The following is a 7,632-nucleotide window of genomic DNA, read 5'->3' on the forward strand; positions in this document are numbered from 1 at the left end:
TTTTGGTTGCAGCCGTCATTGTTGTTTGGCGAGTCCGGGCTGGGGATTCGAACCCGCCACCTTAGGTGTACGTGGCTGGTGCCTTAGCCGGTTGAGCTATAGGCGCCGAGCCCCTTCCTTTAATTTCTGAGTCTATGGATCTAAATAAAGTACCTCCTGAATTCCTTTCTGGGAGAAGAAAGACCAGAGAAGGGAAGGGACTTGCCCAAGGTTATGCAGCAAGTCAGCAGCTATAAGACTCTGCTTCCTATCCCATTGGGGTTCAGGGGGCAGTTCTTGCAGAGAAAGCCCAGGCCATGTTTTGCCTGGTCTCTGAATCCCCTGTATAGACCCTCTAGACCAGGGCTAGGAGGACCACAGAACACCCTCTCCCCACCCTACTCTTCAGGAGGAGACAAGGAACACAAACACTGGTTCCTTGTCTCCTGCCAGTAGGGTTGGGATCTGAAATCCCCTACTCTCAACTTACAGCCTTGACCTCTTCCTTTGGGGTTGCTCCTAGGAGGAATATCAAAGAACTGCCAGGCTCTGGGCTGGGAAGAGAGTTCTAGGCTACTTTGACTATTAGCCTGGACTCAGTTCTGGAGTCCAGGAGTTCTGGAGCTGAGATGGGTCTGTGCTGTACCCTGGGCTGCTCGGGACTCTAGCTTACGCTTAGCTTTGGTCTGAATTCTGGGCTCTGACTGTGTGCTGTGTGCTGGGTTATAGGTTCTTGGTTTTGCTCTAAGTTCTGAGCTCTGGTCTTTGGTCCTGGATGAACTTTGGGCCTGGAATGAGTTGTCCTCTGAGTTCTAAGGTCTGGGTTCTGGGCTCTGGGCTTTAGTTCTGAATTTCAAGCTGGACTTTAAACTCAGGCTGAGCTGGCTTGGGCTCTTAGTTCTAGGCTTTAGGCTGTAGTATGGGCACTGGTTAGAGGCGGGTGGAATTTGAGCTCTGGACTCTGGGTCTAGACTCTGGGCTGAACTTAGGAGCTATGCTGGTTTCTAGACCTTAAGCAGTAAGCTGTGGTCTCTGTCCTCTGAACCCCAGGCTCTGAGCTTACGTGGGGTGGGAGTGGTGGTGATGGAGGATGGAGGGGTCATACATGGGGGAATAGCAACTTCTTGAGCCTCTCCCTTCGCCCCCCTCTTCTTCTGGAGACTTTTAGCCTTACCCCACCCGCCTGGAAGAGAGGGTCAAAGTGAAGGTGGTAGTAGGCTTCCTTGAGATACTCAAGAATTTCCCCCCAAGGAGAAGTAATTGGGGTAAAGGGCAGGGCATTGGGACATGGAGGTATCTTCTTGGTGGCCAGAATCCATTCTGTTGTTGTCAAGGAACCTTCTGCAGAGCAGAGAGCAGTAAGGAAGCCCAGGCCCAGCCCACGGCCTGGCTTCCCATGGGAAGGCAGTGAGAAAGGCAGCAACCAGGGCCCAGGACTGGGCTTAAGGTTCTCAGTGCCCAGAAAAGGGAATCCCAGGGCTCACCCAAGCCTTTGCCAGAGGCCTGACGCTTGCCTTGGATCATCTGTCCATCTATTCACTACCATCCCTCATAGTGGGCCACACCACTTTTTTTTTTTAATTGAGACAGTCTCACTTTGTCATTCTCGGTAAAGTGCCATGGTGTCATAGCTCACAGCAACCTCCAACTCTTGGGCTCAAGCTACTCTCTTGCCTCAGCCTCCTGAGTAGCTGGGACTATTGGTGCCTACCACAATCCTCTTGGCTGTTTGTTTGTTTGTTTGTTTGTTTTTGTTTAGCAGGCCCAGGCTGGGTTTGAACCCACCAGCCCCAGAACATGTGGCCGGCACCCTAACTGCTGAGCTATGGGTGTTACCCACACTATTTTTGTTCTCTTTCAGGGTCTTCATCTCTGCCTGAAGCCTCCCACCCAACAGGCTTCCCCCACAGCTGCACTGCTGGCCACATGACTCCAGAATGCCTCCTCACATAAACTCCCAGAGGGGACAGCCTGGCAGACTATATCTCCTTTACTTGCTCATGCCCTAACTTTCCCCCACTAGCCCCACAAACTCAAAGCCTACATGTATGCAACAGACTTTACTGAAGGAGCAGGAATTCCTGTAGGAATTACAACAAGAAGAAATCATTTAAAATTGTACATGTCACATAACTGCCTGAGGGAAAAACACCCCAAACCTATGAAACACTTTCACAGGACATCCCCTCATGGGTATACTTAGTTCCTAAGTTTATTCTCTTGTCTCAGATCCTTCTTCTCCAATGGGCAAAATCTTCATCAGGGTCTATGTAGGAAACCTCACCCCAAAGACTTATGGGATAGGATCAACAGAAACTACAGTAAAACCTCCATAGTTGACCACCTACCTACACTGACCACCTCCTTTTTTGGAGGGGGAGTCTTACTCTGTTACCCTGGGTAGAGTACTGTACCATCATCATAGCTCATAGCAACCTCAAACTTTTGGGCTCAAGCGATCCTTCTTCCTCATCCCCCCAAGTAGCTGGGACTAGAGGCGCCCTCCACGATACTTGCTAGCTTTTCTATTTTTAGTAGAAATGGGGGGTCTCGCTCTTGCTCAGGCTGGTTCCAAACTCCTGAGCTCAAGCAACCCACCTGCCTGGGCCTCTCAGAGTGCTAGGATTACACGTGTGAGCCACCAGGCCCAGCTAAGTTGACCTAATTTTCATCAACTGGACACACAATAAATGTATTCAATGGAAGTTCCTTATGTTGACCAGTTATAGTCCCTTGGGTAGTCAACTTATGGAGGTTTACTATACTAAGTTTCTACTAAGAAACACTTAGTAGAGTACTTCCCAATCGGGGTGGCGCTTATAGCTCAGTGGGTAGGGCACTGGCCACATACACCAAGACTGGTGGGTTCAAACCTGGCCTGGGCCAGCTAAAACAATGACAACTGCAACAACAACAAAATAGCTGGGCATTGTGGCAGGCGCCTGAAGTTCAAGCTACTTGGGAGGCTGAGGCAAGAGAATTGCTTAAGCCCAAGAGTTTGAGGTTGCTGTCAGCTGCAATGCTACATACTCTACCCAGGCCGACAGCTTGAAACTCTATCCAAAAAAAAAAAAAAAAAAAAAACCCTTCCTAATTGTTTAGAATAGTATCATAGCAGGGGGATGGAGTGGTGCAGGAAACAGCTTTAGCCGAGCAATCTAGGTGAGGCTTGGCAATTTTGTTCCTCAAGGTCCTGTTCCTTTCCATGCTTCTTTTTTTTTTTTTTTTTTGGAGACAGAGCCTCAAGCTGTCCCCCTGGGTAGAGTAATGTGGCATCACAGCTCACAGCAACCTCCAATTTCTGGGCTAAAGCGAGTCTCCTGCCTCAGCCTCCCAAGCAGCTGGGACTACAGGTGGCCGCAACGCCTGGCCATTTTCTGGTTGCAGCCATCATTGTTGTTTGGCAGGCCTGGGCTGAACCCACCACCTTAGGTGTATGTGGCTGGCACCTTAGCCACTTGAGCCACAGGCGCCAAGCCCATACTTCTTCCTCATTGTTCAGACTTGGTCTCTTGGAGCAAGTATGAATAAGAGTGGGGCAGTTAAATGCAGATCAAACACACACACACCCCTACAAAACACAAATGTTTATTCTCAACAATACAGTCTAAATCCCTTTTGAGGAAGAAAAACACTTTCCTACATGTCCTATACTCTCCCTGCCTATGATGAAGCTAACCCTGAAATTATACCTGCTTCCAGGCTGTGCTCCCTCCCCACCATCCCCACTGTGCATAATAAATGGGCCTGGTGAGGAGCATCCACCCATGGTTCTCTTTGGATACCTAATATCCATGCAATACCTTTTTTTTTTCTTTGAGACAGTTCACTATGTCGCCCTTGGTAGAGTGCCTTGACGTCACAGCTCACAGCAACCTCCAGTTCTTGGGCTTAGGCGATTCTCCTGCCTCAGCCTCCCAAGTAGCTGGAACTACAGGTGCCCACCCCAATGCCCGGCTATTTTTTTGTTGTAGTTGTCATTGTTGTTTAGTAGGCCTGGGCCGTGTTGGAACCCACCAGCCCCAGTGTATGTGGCCAGTGCCCTAACCACAGTGCATAGGTGCTAAGCCCCTGCAAGAGCTTTGAAACAATTATTTCTTGACTTTAGGACAGATGAAAATCATGGGCTAGGGGCTATAATTTTTCCCAGTCCTAAGCAAAGCTATCCAGAACTGTGAGGCCTTTGAGGGTTCTTTCTTTCTTTCTTTCTTGAGACAAAGTCTCACTTTGTCGCCCTCAGTAGAGTGCTGTGGTGTCACATCTCACAGCAACCTCAAACTCTTGGGCTGAAGTGATTGATCCTCTTGTCTCAGCCTTCTGAGTAGCTGGGACTACAGGCACCTGCCATAATGCCTGGTTATTTTTAGAGGCGAGGTCTCACTTTTGCTCAGGCTCATTTCGAACCCCTGAGCTCAGGCAGTCCACACACCTCAGCCTCCCAGAGTGCTGGGCTAACAGGCATGAGTCACCACACCCACCAGGTTTTCTCTTCTTGAGACACAGTCTCACTTGGACACTCTTGGTAGAGTGCTATGGCGTCTTAGCTCTCTGCAACCTCAATCTCTTGAGTTCAAGTGATTCTCTTGCCTCAGCCTCCCAAGAAGCTAGGACTAACAGGCACCCACCACAATGCTCAGCTATTTTTTTGAAGTTGGGGTCTTACTCTGGCTTGGGCTAGTCTCAAACCTGTGAGCTCAGGCAATCCATCTGCCTTGGCCTCCCAAGTGCTGGAATTACAGGCATGAACCACCATGCCTGGCTACTGGCCTGAGTTTTCTAAATATACACTCTCATTCTTCTCGTGTCCAGCTGTAATCCCCCACTCTGATCACTGTATCTATCCTTCACAGCTCTGCTTGTCCTAGCAAATGTCAGGGATGCCAACTTCTTTTCATACTTAGTGTTTGACATGTTTCATCTTGGTTCATTCTGTCTCCCCAGCTGAGTTGGGAACCTCAGGATACAGGAAGTAGGCCAGGATGCCTTCATTCAGGTGAGCATTTACTGAGCCCTGACTCTGTGTCTTGAGTTCAGAGTCTGAGGGAGAGACCAACATGTAAATAAATCATTACGGTGAGAGTGTGATAAAAAGTATGATAGAGGGAAATAGAGGAGAGATATGGGCAAAGTTGCCACATTGCACAACTCTCAGGGTCCATATGTCTGGTCCCCTCTGGAGTTGCGCAATAAGATAGGCATGGTCATGTGCAAGCCCTGAGTGGGCATCTGACCCAGCCGGGGAAGTCCAGGCAAGTGTCTCAAGAAGAACAGGTCTTAGCTGAGGCTCAAAGGGCAAGTTTGCCAGGCAGATGAACAAGAGCAAACGAACGGCATGTGAAAAGCTGCAGAGGGGCAGGGGAACATGTTACAGTGTTGGGAAAGATCAGGAAATACATTTTGGCTGACGCACTGGGAACATGTGGAGGAATGCCTAGAACTTGTTTGTTAACTGAGTTAATGAATGCAAGAACTATAACAACAAAAGTCATAATTACCAACATTTGTTAACCACTCTCTCCAGGCCAGGCACCGTGCTAAGTGGTTTACATGCATTTTCTCAATTTAACTTCACAACAACCCCCAGGAAACTACCTGTGAGGTAGGTTCTTTATTGTCCTCCCCTCGGCAGATAAAGAAACTGAGGTTCAGGGAAGTTAATGAACTCACTCAAGGTCACAGAGCTAGTGAAGGGCAGAGTGAGGATGAAAACCCAGATCTCCTGGCTCCAGAACACTGAACCGTTGACTACTGCCTTCCTTCAACATCAGTGCCTTTGACTTTAGGTAGTGGTGGCCTGGGTGCAGATGCAAGGGCACCAGAAGTCATGTCAGGTCCCCTTTGGGCTTTGCCAGCAGCAGTGCCCTTGGTAGAGATGGGCATTCATTCACAAGGGTCAGCCCCATTGAGCCTCTGAGCAGGAAAAGGGGAAATGGGCAGGGCCTCTCCTTCTCTCAGCATATATGAGAAACCCCTGGGATTCCAAGAGCTCTCCAGGGAGAATTTGAGGGAGGCTGGTGTGCTGTAGAGCCAGAAAAACACTATTTGTGTGAAGTTGTTTTTATTATAGGCATGGTGTGGCCTGCTTACACCTCAAAAATGCCAAATTACCTTTCGCTCACTCATGTCTGCATTCTCTCCCACGTCACCTGTCTTTTAACCTCCTCAGGACCACCCACACTGCTTCCCCACTGTCTACTCCCAGACTATCAGCCAGGGCTAGTTTTCCTCTGCCTGTCCTCCCCCCAGGGCTGGCATGATTCTCTCTGTACCTTCCCCTGCCCATTTCCTGGGTCAGACCCAAATGATTCCTTTCTCTGCTCCTGGCTCAGGCTACTGTGAGCTGCGGGGGGAAGCCATGCAGTCTCTGAGTTCACTTGCTCTGCGGCCCTTTGCCTGGTCCTTACCACACCTCTGGCTCTTCCTAGCCTTACCCTAGGGCAGCAGTTTTCAATCTGTAGGTGGTGACCCACAGGAACTGTATTTAAGGCTCACAGCATTAGGAAGGTTGAGAACCACTGCCCTAGGGCTTTCTCTCCTCAACAGACCTTCAAGGATAGAGCTCTAAGGACTTCTTCCTTACATTCTCTTTTCTCTTCACCCTATCCTCTCCCATCACTTCAGTGACCATGTTATGCTAGTTAACTCTTATTTTATTTTATATGGGGTTTTTTTAGAGTGCTATCGCGTCACAGCTCACAGCAACTTCAAATTCTTGGGCTTAAGTGATTGTCTTGCCTCATCCTCCCAAGTAGCTGGGACTACAGTTGCCTGCCACAACGCCCAGCTATTTTTTAGAGATGTGGGTGTTTGTGTCTTGCTCTGGTTCAGGCTGGTCTCGAACCTGTGAGCTTAGGCAATCCACTCACCTCTACCTCCTGGAGTGCTGGGATTACAGGCATGAGCCACCATGCCCAGCCTAGTTAGCTCTTAAATCTATAGCTCCACCCCAATATTCATGCCCAAATATATATTTCATACATTTGTTCATACAACTGACATTTCTTGGTTTGTTAGACACTGTGCTTGGGAACCGACATGGCCCCAGCGCTGATGAGATCACAGTCCAGGGAGCAAATAGAATCAAGCAATCAGAACAGAGTGTGTCTGCAGAAAGAGCTGATGGGACAAGGGAAGAGACAGCTTGTCCAAGGAAAGTGTGTTAGTTAGGCTTGGGCTTGGCTGGGGGTGACAAAAGACCCCAAATCACAGACATTACAACCAGTTGGAAGTCTGGAAATAACTAGCACAGAGCTAGTATGGTGGATCCATGATCATCAGAACCCTGGCATTCTCTGTTTTATTTCTCTGTAATTCTCTGCCATCCTTAACACAATGCTTCTACCTCCTTGTCTAATGTAGTTGCTCAAGCTCTAGACATCATATCTGTGTTCTAGACAGTCCCAAGGAGGAAGGGGTGAAACATGGCACATTCCCTTTTAAAACAGTTCATGGAATAGACAACCTACACAATGGGAAAGGATATTTGCATATTTTGAATCAGACAAAAGCTTGGTAACTAGATCTATAGAGAACTCAAATTAATCTACATGAAAAAAGCCATATATCAATGGGCAAGAACATGAATAGAACCTTCTCTAAAGAAGACAGACGAGGCTCGGCGCCTATAGCTCAACCGGCTAAGGCGCCAGCCAC

The sequence above is a fragment of the Otolemur garnettii genome, unplaced genomic scaffold (assembly GCF_000181295.1).
Source record: "Otolemur garnettii isolate 467f Iridium unplaced genomic scaffold, OtoGar3 scaffold00144, whole genome shotgun sequence".
Lineage (NCBI taxonomy): Eukaryota > Metazoa > Chordata > Mammalia > Primates > Galagidae > Otolemur > Otolemur garnettii.